Source organism: Triticum dicoccoides, chromosome 2B (assembly GCF_002162155.2).
Source record: "Triticum dicoccoides isolate Atlit2015 ecotype Zavitan chromosome 2B, WEW_v2.0, whole genome shotgun sequence".
Classification (NCBI taxonomy): domain Eukaryota; kingdom Viridiplantae; phylum Streptophyta; class Magnoliopsida; order Poales; family Poaceae; genus Triticum; species Triticum dicoccoides.
The window spans coordinates 12,651,272-12,667,512 of record NC_041383.1 but is presented as its reverse complement, the minus strand read 5'-3'; the positions used below and the strand labels follow the sequence as shown (position 1 = coordinate 12,667,512).

Sequence of the window (16,241 nt, the reverse complement as noted above, 5' to 3'; positions counted from 1 at the left end):
TTAAAAGTAATGTCACAGTGGCTTAATTAATTAAGACATGCACCAGCCATTCACTATTGCTACATATCTACCTACTCGGTAGCCAAGATAGGTCCTACAGCACTTGGTTAAGAATTATAGCAAGGCATATCTTGGTTTGCATCGGAGTCCATGTCTCATGGGAAATATAATCTCATCTGCAAAAACCTTCGTGAGTCCCTCCAAAGAAACTGTAGTCTCATGGGAAATATAATCTCATGGGAAACTGTAGCCAGGAAGTAGTATCTCTAGAATTTTGTACCTCCAGTTTCAGAGTTTCACCACCAAATACTCAGAAGTCACACCAGCAAAAACCAATAAAAATTAGGAATCTGCCATCAGAAATTAATTCTCAATGAACAACCTTGCCCTTCTCCAGTTTTTTTTTTTTTTTGCTCAATCCAGTTCCTGTTGGCCATTTCTGCTTCCAACAGAAGGGCCCAACCAACACTACGTATGCGTGGAAATATAATTATCCACTCTGGGGCGGCTGTGGTTTGGATATAATTAGTAATCATGATTGTCATTAGGCCCCGTCATAAACATTTGTTGTTATTGAGACCATGCGATGCAAGTACCAACCAACAATACTACTCCCTCCGTTCGGAATTACTTGTCGTAGAAATGGATGTATCTAGACATTTTTTAGTTCTAGATACATCCATTTCTGCGACAAGTAATTCGGAACGGAGGGAGTATAAGTCTAATCTTTAAGGTTCTATCCAATCAGCTAATACTTCAATTCTAGATCATAAAGTGGAGTGTAGCAGGTATGCCTAGTGCAGTACGAGGTGGGTGGCACTACAAAGTGGGGTGTAGCAGGTATGCCTAGTGCAGAGCTTTCCTTTGTTTTTCAAAAGAATAACAAAACAAAAAATTGTACATGTGCATGCCTGCCTGGATGGGTGCCATGAAAACGTATTGACAAGTTGCTAGGCTGAAACTACCAATCTGCTGGGTTAAACTTGCAGACTACACACACAGCAAGATCCCGGGTCAGTGCGTTCCCAAAACGAGTGTTTTTTTTTTTTGCGAAAATACATAAAACTGAAACCAGTTTCAGATTCAAATACCAAAATCATGATTGCCATGAGCATTTGCTATCATTGAGACCATGCAAGGACCAACCAACAATATTATATATGTGTGTAATACTTAAGATTCTATCCAATCAACCAATGCTTTATTTCCAGGTAATGCGATACCTGCTTTACGAGGAGGTGGATGGCACTACAAACTTGAGTAGCAGCCGTGGCAAGTGCAGAGCTTTTGTCCGCATCTGAACCTGAAAAACCTGATGAAATCAACAGTTAACTCCAAAGAATGACTAGGTGACTACTTGCTGTTTTGTGTCGCGAGGCAGTCTCACCGCGAACGTGGATCCTACATCTGACGGCTAACGGCTTTCTAAACATTAACTTTCCAACAACAGCTTTGTTGCACTAAAGCCATGGTTTGGGAGCAGCACTGGGCATCTATCCTTGTATTCGTTTAAATCCTGGCCGCACCTTTGTGATGGTTGGGCCTCAACTTTGCTCTGTAATCGAATCAATCTCAGTAAAATCACTCCCAAACGTATATATTTTATCTCTGTTATTGTATGAATCCTGCAACTGGACTCTGAAATTCAGTTGCGAAAATACAGAAACCGGAATCAGTTCAGATTCAAAAACCGAAAAAGGAGAACGAACAAACTAGATTGGATTCTTACTACTGACAGTCGGCACTGAATGCTGGGTCCCACGGAAATACTTCTTACTTCCAAAAACATGTGCATGTTTGACTTGTCACCGTCTCTAAGTTACTTGACACCACTGTAGAACCCGAAAGGCCTCACTATTGAAGTTGGTCTGGCTCTTGGTTTCGTTTTCCTTTTCCGATGTGGATGCAGACTTGATTTCAAACTTTGTGGCCATCTGCGGTCTATTTTGTCAAAAAGTAAAATAAACAAACAATGCATTGACCGTCGATATCAGGATAACCTTTAGTGTTTTCAGGATATCTTTGACTCGGCCTGTGGTATCATGGAAATTGGAAAAGATTAGGTGGACAAATGGAAACAGTCAAAGAAACTTGCATGCTTTCTCACCGGTCAGTACACATGATAAAAAAAACAGAGGTACCTGGCTAATATCACCAACCCAAAGAAACTTCCCACACTACTGACCCATACAGTGTGCCTAATTGCCTATTACTTATAGTTGGGATATAAAAAATAACAGTGAAATTTGTACTACTTCAGAGCTGTCCAAAAAGAAGAGAAAATATGGTATTTCAGAAAGGAGAACAGTCTCAGGCTCTCAGCTCACAACCTGTACCTACTCTGCTTGCTTCTCTTCAAGTTTGTCTTCTTCAAATTCCTGAGGGCTGCAAGGGCCAGAAATGGGGGTTAAAATTTGCTTTCGGTATCCCACTGAAGATGTTTGCGGACATGAAGCACCCACTCGTCAAATTGGCCATCTCCATGGCCATTGATGCGAGCTTCGGGTGGTCCTCTGCTCTCGTGCTCCCAAAGGAACGCACCTTGAAGAAGTACCAGTATGCTTCCTGAGTTAAGAACTGTAATCTGAGGGGTTCTGTGGTTCCAAACCTTGCGATCTTGTCGGAGCGGCTTACAATTATCATCTTACTTCCACTCGTGATGCGACTTTTCGCAGTTGAATACAACCTCTTCCATACAGGCTCCTCAATATCCAGAAGTAGCTCAATGATGATCAATGTTCTTCCACCGCCCATCCCACGGTTTTGATGCTTGATTCTACCTCCATCTCTTAGGGTCTCTACACTTGCATCTTTAAGATCATCTAAATTGAAAAACAAAATTTGAGAGAAGTGGTTGCGGACCCTTTCATCGTTGCATACATGCTCGACCAGGGTGCTCTTTCCAACTTTCCTGGGACCGACGATTGGCAAGGCAGCCAGATGATCAGGATCGCCATGAGCAGTCTGTGCTTGCAACAGGAAGTTCATCACAAGTTCCATCTCCATTTGGCGTCCGAACATGCATTTGTCCAGCAACAGATACATGTTGTACGGTTGACGGTGCAGACGTGGGTAGCTGTTTAGAAACATGATGAACTCACTCACATCTTCAATGGTGTTCCGCATGCTGCCAAGAACTTGCTCCAGCAGCTCAGCTTGTGCTGCACCTTCACTGTTGCCACTGCAGAAACATACACGCTTTGCAGGGTTGAACTTAGATGGGGCAAAAGAGTAATCTTTTGTCCTGTAATCTTCATGGGCTCGGCAACTGAAGATATCAATGGTGTAATGCCCCCTGTACATCTCCTGTCTCAGTATGCTGAGTTGATGCAGCATGGCCTGGTTTGTGATGAGCCGGTCATCTGCCTCCTCGACGACGACATGAAGCCGCAGTAGCAGCCGTTGCAGGCTGTTCAGCCTCTCCTCCTCGGTTGCCTCCGCTGACCGCTGCTTCAGGTATCTGTCCACCAGGAAAGATATGGATCTACTGGCAAGCTCACCCATAGCAGCAGAAAAAATTACCTCCATGTATGTGTGTTTGAGATCCCGCTCACTTTACATATATCTGAAACTGGGTGAACTGCCAAAGCTGGGTGAAGCTATATATATCTGAAACTTCTCAGAGGATTGGCCCAAGGACACTATGAGGCTTCGTCTTATTTCTCCGTTGAAGCCGTGTTGTTCTTTTCTTTGATCAAAGAGTTGAATATGAGATTGTATAAACCGAAAGAAGACGTGTGTCTTATCTTTTCTGACTTGGAAAGAACTTTGGAAATGGTCATCTAATGACCTCTACTAATCTAGAAGGAGCTGGTGTTCAACCAAGACTTAACGCCCTTCCTTTTTTGCAGTTGCTACTCAACCTTCCACCGGACAGTCTACATTCCTTTCCTGCCTGGCAAACATTTTCTAAGCATGAAAGTGACCCTGCGATGACTTTGCAAACCCGGAGACCGGAGTGACGATTGAGCCAAGTTATGTGCTGCTTCATATTAAGAATATTCAGAATTTTCTCCTCTTTGCAGTTTTGAAAGATAACTGTGTTTCACGACCTGCCACAGTTCAGCAAACTGCTTGCTTCTTCTGTTGGAGTCTCCAGTGCTCCAACATTAACCTCTTTGTTGACGCTGCTATTAGAATTGGCTAATACAAGAACTAATGCTTGCTTGCTGTTGACGGAGATGGTTTGGCTTTATGCCCTGAGAACAATGCTTGCTTGCTGTTGACGGAGAGAAAAGCGACGGCAGCACTTGGAGTTAGCCGCCAACACCTGGAGCCCCGACGTGCCGTCTGGCACCATCCCCTGTTTTCTCCTATGCGGGTTCAAGTGCTTTTCTGTCCTGAGCTGCGGCTAGCAACATCTGCTGTAGTAGTTTTTGATGTATGCATGCCACACTGACACTGCACGAACTCCAGCCCCGGCGACACGAGCTCCGTCCCCAGCGGGCACGAGGTTCAGCCGCCTCCTCCGCTCATGCCGTTGACACCGCGAGGCAACTTCTTCTCTGCCCATGTCATTTCTGCGATAGATAGATGAGAGAGGAAGGAGGTGTGGGTCGCTGCAGGTGGGACCAAGCCGGGTGTCCGGGCGTGTCCGGTCACCCTCATATCGCCCCTATATTTGGTCGCCGTTTGAGGTGTGCCGGTCGGTCCGGACAATTAAGGAGAAAATGAGGGGTCCATTGAGTCATCCTTTTCTATCAGGGCATTGACTGGGCGGCCGTAGATGCTCTAACGCTGAGAGCAGGAGCTAAATGCTAGGCCCCACATAAATACTCCGTACTTCCAAAAACACGCACAGATGCTACGGTGTGCTTAATTGCTATTATTTGCAGCATGAACAATACAAAAAACAGCAGTGACATTTCTTATATTTCACAGTTGTCCAAAAAGAATTGGAGAATATGGTATTTCAGTACGGATGAGATGACAGTCACAACTCACAATAACTATCATTTCAAGTTGTTTGAGAACCATAAACCATTCATGAGTTTGGAGCGTTGGATTGGTGCAATTCAAATCACGGCTGAGACAAGAAATGAAGACTAGACAATTAATCAGCCACAGTGCCTGGCTGATCACCCTCCCAAAGAAATTTCCAAAACTTCTAGCCCACACAGTGTTCTTAATTGCTTAATACACTTACAGCAGGAACAAGAACAAAATAACATTGAGATTGCACACTACAACCTCTATCTCAAATTACTTGTCTTAAATTAGTCTAGATATGGATGTATCTAACACTAAAACGCGTCTAGATACATCCGTAGTATGTATACTTCAGTAAAGAGAGCATTCACCACTTTGCATCACTTCAAATCATGTTGACAGAAGAAATTGAAGACTAGGCAGCTAGTCAGCTGCTCCCATATATATATTCTAACAACGCTTCTTCCTGGCGACCAGACGCTGTGGTCTTTGAATCTCACAGTGAAAGATGTAACTGTAGTGAGGCTCCAGGTGAGATGTCCATGCGTGCACCTTGAATTTTCCTCGAGGCATCACGCCTCCTAAGAAAAGGTCCTGTACGTTAATCATCTCGGGATCTTCAGCTTCAGTTTCAGCACAACATGTCTGGTAGTCACCAAAAATTATTAACCATTCAGACGAAGTTTTCTTTGCTCTCCTAACATATATAGGCTCCGCCATCTGCCAAGGGTCAGTGAAACTCTCCCCATACACTGAGATGTTTGTCTGGATAAAATCCCTCTGGGTTGCAAGGGCAATGCTCCAGAAACTGTGGTCAAAATTTGCTTTCAATAATCCACTCAAGATGGTCGCAGTCATGAAGCACCCATTCGCTAGCCTGGCCATTTCCATGCCCATTGCTGCGAGCTTCGGGTAGTCCTCCGTGCTCATGGTCCCAAATGTACGCACCTTGAAGAAGTACCAGTATGCTTCTTGAGTAAAGAACTGTAATCTGAGGGGTTCTGTGGTTCCAAAGTTTGCGATATTGTCGGACCGGCTCGTGATTATGATCTTACTGCCTTTTCCGATGCAGCTTCTTGCAGCTGAATACAACCTTGTCCATTCAGACTTGTCGATGTCCAGAAATTGCTCAATGATGATCAGTGTCCTTCCACCGCCGATACCATGGTTTTGATGCTTGATTCTACCGCCATCTCTTAGGGTCTCTACACTTGCATCTTTTAGATCATCCCCACTGAAACACAAAATCTGAAAGAAGTGGTTGCGCACCCTTTCATCGTCAGACACATGCTCGACCAGGGTACTCTTTCCAACTTTCCCAGGACCGATGATCGGCAGGACAGCATGATGACCAGCAGCACCGGGAGCAGTCTCCGCTTGCAACAGGAAGTTCATAATATGTTCTATCTCCATCTGGCGTCTGAACATGCACTTGTTCAGCAGCAGATACATGTTGTACGGTCGGCGGGTCAAACGCGGGCATCTATTTAGAAACATGATGAACTCACCCACATCTTCAATGTTGTTCCTTATGCTGCCAAGAACTTGCTCCAGCAGCTCAGTTTGTGCTGCACCTTCACTGTTGCCCCTGCAGAAACATACACGCTTTGCATGGTTGAATATAGATGGTGCAAAAGAGTAGTCGACTTCATGATCTTTTGCCCTTCCTTCTCCATGGGCTCGGCAACTGAAGATGTCGAGGGTGTAATATCCTCTGTACATCTCCTTTTTCAGTATGCTGAGTTGCTGCAGCATGGCCTGGTTTGTGATGAGTCGGTCATCTGCCTCCTCAACGACGACATGAAGCCGCAGTAGGAGCCGTTGCAGGTTGTGCAGCCTCTCCTCCTCAGTTGTCGCAGCCATCCGCTGCTTCAACTATCTGTTCACCAGGAAAGATATGGATCTACTGACAAGCTCACCCATAGCAGAAGAAAATATTACCTCCATGTGTGTGTGTGTGTGTTTGAGAGCCTCCTCGCTTTACTGCCTCTTGAGGAATGCTGTACTGCAAAGGATGAACTGCCAAAGCTGGGTGAAGCAATATATATATATGGACACCGTGAGTCTTCATCTTACTTCTCCATTGAAGTCGTGTTATACTTTGCTTTGATCAAAGAGTTCAAATGTATAAAATGAAAGAGACATATGTAAAGAAGTTTGTGTCCTATCTTTTTCTCGCATGGAATGTTTTTGGAAATGGTCATCTAGTGACTTCTGCTAGTCTAGAAGGAGCATACAAGACTTGACTGTTTTGAAGTTTCAATCCCATGACGCCCTCCTTTTCTGCAGTTGCCACTCAACCTTCCACCAGAGAGTGCATATCCCTTTCCTGACTGGCCAACATTTCTAAGCATCAAAGTGACCCTGCAATCATGAAGAACAAAACATTCAGAATTTTCTCCTGTTTGCAGTCTTGACAGATAACGGTTTTCCGCGACCTGCCAAGGGTCAGCAAACTGCTCGCTTCCTCTGTTGGACTCCCCAGTGTTCAACATTAACCTTTTTTGTTGAGGCTGCTATCAGAATGGACTAATACAAGAACTAACGCGGCTGTTGCGTCCGCTGAAGCGATGCTTTGCCTCTATGCCCCGAGAGGTGGACGTGTCGATGGAACAATGCTTGCTTGCTGTTGACGGAGAGAAAAGCGACGGCAGTCCCACCTGGAGCCCCGACGCGCCCTCTGGCACCATCGACTTCAACTCCTTGATGCCAGGCCCCTGTTTACTCCTGTGCTAGTTCAAGTGTTCTACTGTCCTGAGCTGTGGCTAGCAAGATATGCTGCAGTAGTTTCTGATGTATGCCACACTGACACTGCTCTTCTATGCTCAGCCAGATCTAATTTGGGCTTAAACTGCTGATGAAGACCGTAACAGGGCAGAGACCCTGTTGATCTAAACACAAAGACTGACAAAATTACTAGTACTTTGAACTAGTACATTTGCTTCTGAAATGGAATGAATCGTATGGCCCGTTGAAATTCAGATAGTACTCACTGAAGATTGTGGGAAACTCACTGAAGCACCGCGGCGTGAGCGGCGTGGCCGGCCCTCCTCCGGCCGCGTGGTGTTCCTACGCGGCTCATCGGAGAGGCGCCGAGGTGCTCGGAGCCGACCCAGTCGCTCCTCTCCCATCCCACCCCTGCGCCGCACGCCCACGGCGACCGCCGTCGGCGACCAACCACGGCCGCCAACAGCGACGGGGATGCTACACGCCCAGAATACGGAGAGCTGGATCGGCGACGCGGTGGCCGGTCGGAGCCACGGCAGGGAGGCGCCGAGGGTTGGTCGCCGGTCGGTCTCCGCCATCGCCATGGGAGGTTCGGAAGGAGGAGATTGGGGATCGATTCCCACTGAGAGGTGCTGACGACTGGGCCCCACGAGTCAGCTGAAATTTCGAAGTATATTTATTATCATTAAAAAAGGGAAACATTATCCTTCAGCCGGCTGATGCACGCACAACGTCCCGTCACCTGCATAGCCGTCGGATTGATCTTGATCGAACGCTCACGCTGATCACAAGCCCTGCACAACCATTTTTTTCTTTGCAACAAGCATATTGTTTTTTTAATTGTTTGGATTGCTTACTACAACAAGCGTATGGTTTCAGAAGGTTTCTGCAATAGAGGTCTTGTTTTAGAAAGAAAAAAAAAAGGTTCGGTGATGAAGTTTTTTTGGCAACATGATCTAGTTTCAGAAGATTTCTGCAACAGAGGTCTTGTTTTCAAAAGAAAAAGAAATGGCTCGACGATGAATATTTTTTCCTCTGCAATAGGGGTTTTGTTTCAGAAACATAACCCCGATTCCAGAAAAGCATCGAAGGAGCGCTCAGCTTTAGAGCGTGCAAGACCAACCATTGCAACACGTCACATGTTTGAGAAACATACCTTCTGTTGTAGAAATCGCTAGAGTGCCCGACGTGAGAGCTTGTCCTCGTTGTGCTGGAGTAGAGGCGGTTGCTCGATCGAAGAAGGTGCAACAACTCCAGCTGCACAAGGTGCTGGGTCGAAGAAGGCGCGGCAACTCCAATAGCCGTCGGTGCTCCATGGACGAGCCGCTTAGGCCATGGTAGGGGAGCGCTGCTGTCTCGGTGAACCTTTGCAACAAGGTCCTTGTTGCAAAGTCCATGAGCGCAACAAGCTAGCTATTGCAAAGGTTCATAGTTGGCTAGGACGGTAGATTGGACGGCTGTTTCGGGATTCATCTGATGGTTAGACTAATCGGTTACCATCCAGCGGATGCGTAGCATTGTCGAAAACCTAAAACAGTATGTATATTTGTTATCAAAACCAGAGCACCAATAAAGCGTCAACATAAAAGAAATTGACTTAAACCTAAAAAAAAGTATGTATATTTGTTATCAAAACCAAAGTACCAATGAAGTGTCAACATAAAAGAAATTGACTTAAACACAGTCCAAATAGCACATATCTATATCCATGTATATATACCTATACCTACTTTTTTATTAATAAAAGAAATAAGTATTCTTGGTCTGTCATGCTATTTTATGAAAAACACCCTGATGTTTCTGGTCGTGAACCCGTAAGTCAGTTTTAAATTAGATTTTCACTTTCTTAGAAAACTTCCCGATATTGGGTAATCAACCTGAAACCCAATTTTAACTCCGATTTTCATTTTTACAGAAAAACATCCCTTGTGTTTGCCTCAATCTACCTGAAGTACATATGAAATGCTTTTAAAAAGTTATATCTTTTAAACCCTAACTCCAGATTTAACATGTTATATATGGAATTTGAATAGAAAAATGTGTAGAATACGAATAGGATGTTATTTTACATGTGAACCATTAAAAAAATATGCAATTTAGGGTGCAACCTTAATCGGCAGTGCATGATCCATCTTTCTTTCATACCGGTGCCAGTCCAGATTGAAACTGAACACCTTGGCAAACCAAATTGGAGATGAAAGAAACCATATATAACCTCACAAGAAAAAAATGTCGAGAGAGAGAGAGAGAGAGACGTCGTCAACATTCAAACGCGTTGTGATTGTCTGAGCATTGAGGCCACTGTCGACGAGGGTGGGAAGGAGAAGAAATGGTAACAAATAATGGGATGCCATGTGTTGAAAGAAAGGACGTGGACTTATTGGGGTCTTCACTGATGGTTATTGAGTAAGAGGAGTGTGGTATGTTTTTCTTCCGTTGCAACCCACGGACACTTTTGCTAGTATGATTTATAGACAGAGGGAGTATTCGATGAGTGCATGTAGGGATTGAAGGAAATATGCCCTAGAGGCAATAATAAAGTTATTATTTATTTCCTCATATCATGATAAATGTTTATTATTCATGCTAGAATTGTATTAACTGGAAACATGATCATGTGTGAATACATAGACAAACATATAGTCACTAGTATGCCTCTACTTGACTAGCTCATTAATCAAAGATGGTTATGTTTCCTAACCATAGACATGTGTTGTCATTTGATTAATGGGATCACATCATTAGAAGAATGATGTGATTGACATGACCCATTCCGTTAGCCTAACACTTGATCGTTTAGTATATTGCTATTGCTTTGTTCATGACTTATACATGTTCCTATAACTATGAGAAATATGCAACTCCCGTTTACTGGAGGAACACTTTGGGTACTACCAAACGTCACAACGTAACTGGGTGATTATAAAGGAGTACTACAGGTGTCTCCGAAGGTACATGTTGAGTTGGCGTATTTTGAGATTAGGTTTTGTCACTCCGATTGTCGGAGAGGTATCTCTGGGCCCTCTCGGTAATGCACATCTTTATAAGCCTTGCAAGCAATGTGACCAAATGAGTTGGTTACGGAATGATGCATTACGGAACGAGTAAAGAGACTTGTCGGTAACGAGATTGAACTAGGTATTGGATACCGACGATCAAATCTCGGGCAAGTAACATACCGATGACAAAGGGAACAACGTATGTTGTTATGCGGTTTGACCGATAAAGATCTTCGTAGAATATGTAGGAACCAATATGGGCATCCAGGTTCCGCTATTGGTTATTGACCGAGAATAGTTCTAGGTCATGTCTACATAGTTCTCGAACCCGTAGGGTCCGCACGCTTAACGTTACGATGACAGTTTTATTATGAGTTTATAAGTTTTGATGTACCGAAGTTTGTTCGGAGTCCCGGATGTGATCACGGACATAACAAGGAGTCTCGAAATGGTCGAGACATAAAGATCGATATATTGGAAGCCTATATTTGGACATCGGAATCGTTCCAGGTGAAATCGACATTTTACCGGAGCACCGAGAGGTTACCGGAACCCCTTATTGGGCCTACATGGGCCTCGAGGGAGAAGAGGGAAGGAGGCAGGAGGGGGCCGCGCGCCCCTCCCCTTCCTAGTCCGAATAGGACAAGGGAAGGGGGGCGGCACCCCCCCCCCCTTTCCTTCCCCTCTTCCTCCTCTTTCCCTCCTTCTCCTATTCCAACTAGGAAAGGAGGGAGTCCTACTCCCGGTGGGAGTAGGACTCCCCCCTTGGCGCGCCCTCCTTGGCCGGCCGCCTCCTCCCCCCTGGCTCCTTTATATACGGGGGCGGGGGCACCCCATAGACACATAAGTTGATCTACGGATCGTTCCTTAGCCGTGTGCGGTGCGCCCCTCCACCATATTCCACCTCGGTCATATCGTCGCGGAGTTTAGGCGAAGCCCTGCGCCGGTAGAACATCATCATCGTCACCACGCCGTCGTGCTGACGGAACTCATCCCCGAAGCTTTGCTGGATCGGAGCCCGGGGATCGTCATCGAGCTGAACGTGTGCTGAACTCGGAGGTGCCGTACGTTCGGTGCTTGGATCGGTCGAATCGTGAAGATGTACGACTACATCAACCGCGTTGTGCTAACGCTTCCGCTTACGGTCTACGAGGGTACGTGGACAACACTCTCACCTCTCGTTGCTATGCCATCACCATGATCTTCCGTGTGCGTAGGAATTTTTTTGAAATTACTACGTTCCCCAACAGTGGCATCCGAGCCTAGGTTTTATGCGTTGATGTTATATGCACGAGTAGAACACAAGGGAGTTGTGGGCGATACAAGTCATACTGCTTACCAGCATGTCATACTTTGGTTCGGCGGTATTGTGAGATGAAGCGGCCCGGACCGATATTACGCGTACGCTTACGCGAGACTGGTTTCACCGTTACGAGCACTTGTGCTTAAAGGTGGCTGGCGGGTGTCTGTCTCTCTCACTTTAGCTGAATCGAGTGTGGCTATGCCCGGTCCTTGCGAAGGTTAAAACAACACCAACTTGACGAACTATCGTTGTGGTTTTTATGCGTAGGTAAGAACGGTTCTTGCTAAAGCCCGTAGCAGCCACGTAAAATTTGCAACAACAAAGTAGAGGACGTCTAACTTGTTTTTGCAGGGCATGTTGTGATGTGATATGGTCAACACGTGATGCTATATTATATTGTATGAGATGATCATGTTTTGTAACCGAAGTTATCGGCAACTGGCTGGAGCCATATGGTTGTCGCTTTATTGTATGAAATGCAAACGCCCTGTAATTGATTTACTTTATCTCTAAGCGGTAGCGATAGTCGTAGAAGCAATAGATGGCGTAACGACAACGATGCTACGATGAAGATCAAGGTGTCGCGCCGGTGACGATGGTGATCACGACGGTGCTTCGAAGATGGAGATCACAAGCACAAGATGATGATGGCCATATCATATCACTTATATTGATTGCATGTGATGTTTATCCTTTATGCATCTTATCTTTCTTTGATTGACGGTAGCATTTTAAGATGATCTCTCACTAATAATCAAGAAGTGTTCTCCCTGAGTATGCACCGTTGCGAAAGTTCTTCGTGCTGAGACACCACGTGATGATCGGGTGTGATAGGCTCTACGGTCAAATACAACGGGTGCAAAACAGTTGCACACGCGGAATACTCAGGTCATACTTGACGAGCCTAGCATATATAGATATGGCCTCGGAACACGGAGACCGAAAGGTCGAGCGTGAATCATATAGTAGATATGATCAACATATTGATGTTCACCATTGAAACTACTCCATCTCACGTGATGATCGGACATGGTTTAGTTAATTTGGATCACGTGATCACTTAGATGACTAGAGAGATGTCTGTCTAAGTGGGAGTTCTTTAGTAATATGATTAATTGAACTTAAATTTATCATGAACTTAGTACCTGATAGTATTTTGCTTGTCTATGTTTGTTTGTAGATAGATGGCTCGTGCTGTTGTTCCGTTGAATTTTAATGTGTTCCTTGAGAAAGCAAAGTTGAAAGATGATGATAGCAATTACACGGACTGGGTCCGTAACCTGAGGATTATCCTCATTGCTGCACAGAAAAGTCACGTCCTGGAAGCACCGCTGGGTGCCAGGCCTGCTGCTGATGCAACTGACGACGTTAAGAACGTCTGGTAGAGCAAAGCTGATGACTACTCGATAGTTCAGTGTGCCATGCTTTATGGCTTAGAACCGGGTCTTCAACGACGTTTTGAACGTCATGGAGCATATGAGATGTTCCAGGAGTTGAAGTTAATATTTCAAGCAAATGCCCGGATTGAGAGATATGAAGTCTCCAATAAGTTCTATAGCTGCAAGATGGAAGATAATAGTTCTGTCAGTGAACATATACTCAAAATGTCTGGGTATAATAATCACTTGATTCAACTGGGAGTTAATCTTCCTGATGATAGTGTCATTGACAGAATTCTTCAATCACTGCCACCAAGCTACAAGAGCTTCATGATGAACTATAATATGCAAGGGATGAACAAGACTATTCCCGAGCTCTTCGCGATGCTAAAAGCCGTGGAGGTAGAAATCAAGAAGGAGCATCAAGTGTTGATGGTTAACAAGACCACCAGTTTCAAGAAAAAGGGCAAAGGGAAGAAGAAGGGGAACTTCAAAAAGAACAGCAAGCAAGTTGCTGCTCAAGAGAAGAAATCCAAGTTTGGACCTAAGCCTGAAACTGAGTGCTTCTACTGCAAGCAGACTGGACAGTGAAAGCGGAACTGCCCCAAGTATTTGGCGGATAAGAAGGATGGCAAAGTGAACAAAGGTATATGTGATATACATGTTATTGATGTGTACCTTACTAATGCTCGCAGTAGCACCTGGGTATTTGATACTGGTTCTGTTGCTAATATTTGCAACTCGAAACAGGGACTACAGATTAAGCGAAGTTTGGCTAAGGACGAGGTGACGATGCGCGTGGGAAATGGTTCCAAAGTCGATGTGATCGCGGTCGGCACTACATCTACCATCGGGATTAGTTTTAGACCTAAATAATTGTTATTTGGTGCCAGCGTTAAGCACGAACATTATATCTGGATCTTGTTTGATGCGAGATGGTTATTCATTTAAATCAGAGAATAATGGTTGTTCTATTTATATGAGTAATATCTTTTATGGTCATGCACCCTTGAAGAGTGGTCTATTTTTATTGAATCTCGATAGTAGTGATACACATATTCATAGTGTTGAAACCAAAAGATGCAGAGTTAATAATGATAGTGCAACTTATTTGTGGCACTGCCGTTTAGGTCATATCGGTGTAAAGTGCATGAAGAAACTCCATACTGATGGGATTTTGGAATCACTTGATTATGAATCACTTGGTACTTGCGAACCGTGCCTCATGGGCAAGATGACTAAAACGCCGTTCTCCGGAACTATGGAGCGAGCAACTGATTTGTTGGAAATCATACATACTGATGTTTGTGGTCCAATGAATGTTGAGGCTCGCGGCGGATATCGTTATTTTCTCACCTTCACAGATGATTTGAGCAGATATGGGTATATCTATTTGATGAAACACAAGTCTGAAACATTTGAAAAGTTCAAAGAATTTCAGAGTGAAGTAGAAAATCATCGTAACAGGAAAATAAAATTTCTATGATCTGATCGTGGAGGAGAATATTTGAGTTACGAGTTTGGTCTACACTTGAAATAACACGGAATAGTTCCGCAACTCACGCCACCCGGAACACCACAACGAAATGGTGTGTCCGAACGTCGTAATCGTACTTTACTAGATATGGTGCGATCTATGATGTCTCGTACTGATTTACCACTATCGTTTTGGGGTTATGCTTTAGAGACGGCCGCATTCACGTTAAATAGGGCACCATCAAAATCCGTTAAGACGACGCCTTATGAACCGTGGTTTGGCAAGAAACCAAAGTTGTCGTTTCTTATAGTTTGGGGCTGCGATGCTTATGTGAAGAAACTTCAACCAGATAAGCTCGAACCCAAATCGGAGAAATGTGTCTTCATAGGATACCCAAAAGAGACTATTGGGTACACCTTCTATCACAGATGTGAGGGCAAGATTTTCGTTGCTAAAATCGGATCCTTTCTAGAGAAGGAGTTTCTCTCGAAAGAAGTGAGTGGGAGGAAAGTAGAACTTGGTGAGATAACTGTATCTGCTCCCTTATTGGAAAGTAGTTCATCACAAGAACCGGTTCCTGTGACAACTACACCAATTAGTGAGGAAGCTAATGATATTGATCATGAAACTTCAGATCAAGTTTCTACTGAACCTCGTAGGTCTACCAGAGTAAGATCCGCATCAGAGTGGTACGGTAATCCAATTCTGGAAGTCATGTTGCTTGACCATGATGAACCTACAAACTATGAGGAAGCGATGATGAGCCCAGATTCCGCAAAATGGCTAGAGGCCATGAAATCTGAGATGGGATCCATGTATGAAAACAAAGTATGGACTTTGGTTGACTTGCCCGATGATTGGCAAGCAATTGAGAATAAATGGATCTTTAAGAAGAAGACTGACGCTGATGGTAATGTAACTGTCTGTAAAGCTCGACTTGTTGCGAAAGGTTTTCGACAAGTTCAAGGAGTTGACTACGATGAGACTTTCTCACCCGTAGCGATGCTTAAGTCTGTCCGAATCATGTTAGCTATTCCTGCATTTCATAATTATGAAATTTGGCAAATGGATGTCAAAACTGCATTCTTGAATGGATTTCTGGAAGAAGAGTTGTATATGATGCAGCCAGAAGGTTTTGTAGATCCAAAAGGTGCTAACAAAGTGTGCAAGCTCCAGCGTTCCATTTATGGACTGGTGCAAGCATCTCGGAGTTGGAATAAACGCTTTGATAGTGTCATCAAAGCATATGGTTTTATACAGACTTTTGGAGAAGCCTGTATTTACAAGAAAGTGAGTGGGAGCTCTGTAGCATTTCTGATATTATATGTAGATGACATATTATTAATTGGAAATGATATAGAATTTCTGGATAGCATAAAGGGATACTTGAATAAAAGTTTTTCAATGAAAGACCTCGGTGAAGCTGC

General features: G+C 44.3%; 2 pseudogenes; both read right to left on the bottom strand.

Annotated features, from left to right (window-relative positions):
• Positions 1–1,250: 1,250 nt before the first annotated feature.
• LOC119361747 lies at positions 1,251–3,638 on the bottom strand (annotated as a pseudogene).
• A 1,401-nt stretch (positions 3,639–5,039) lies between these two features.
• Positions 5,040–8,293, bottom strand: LOC119361743 (annotated as a pseudogene).
• Between the last annotated feature and the right edge of the window lie 7,948 nt (positions 8,294–16,241).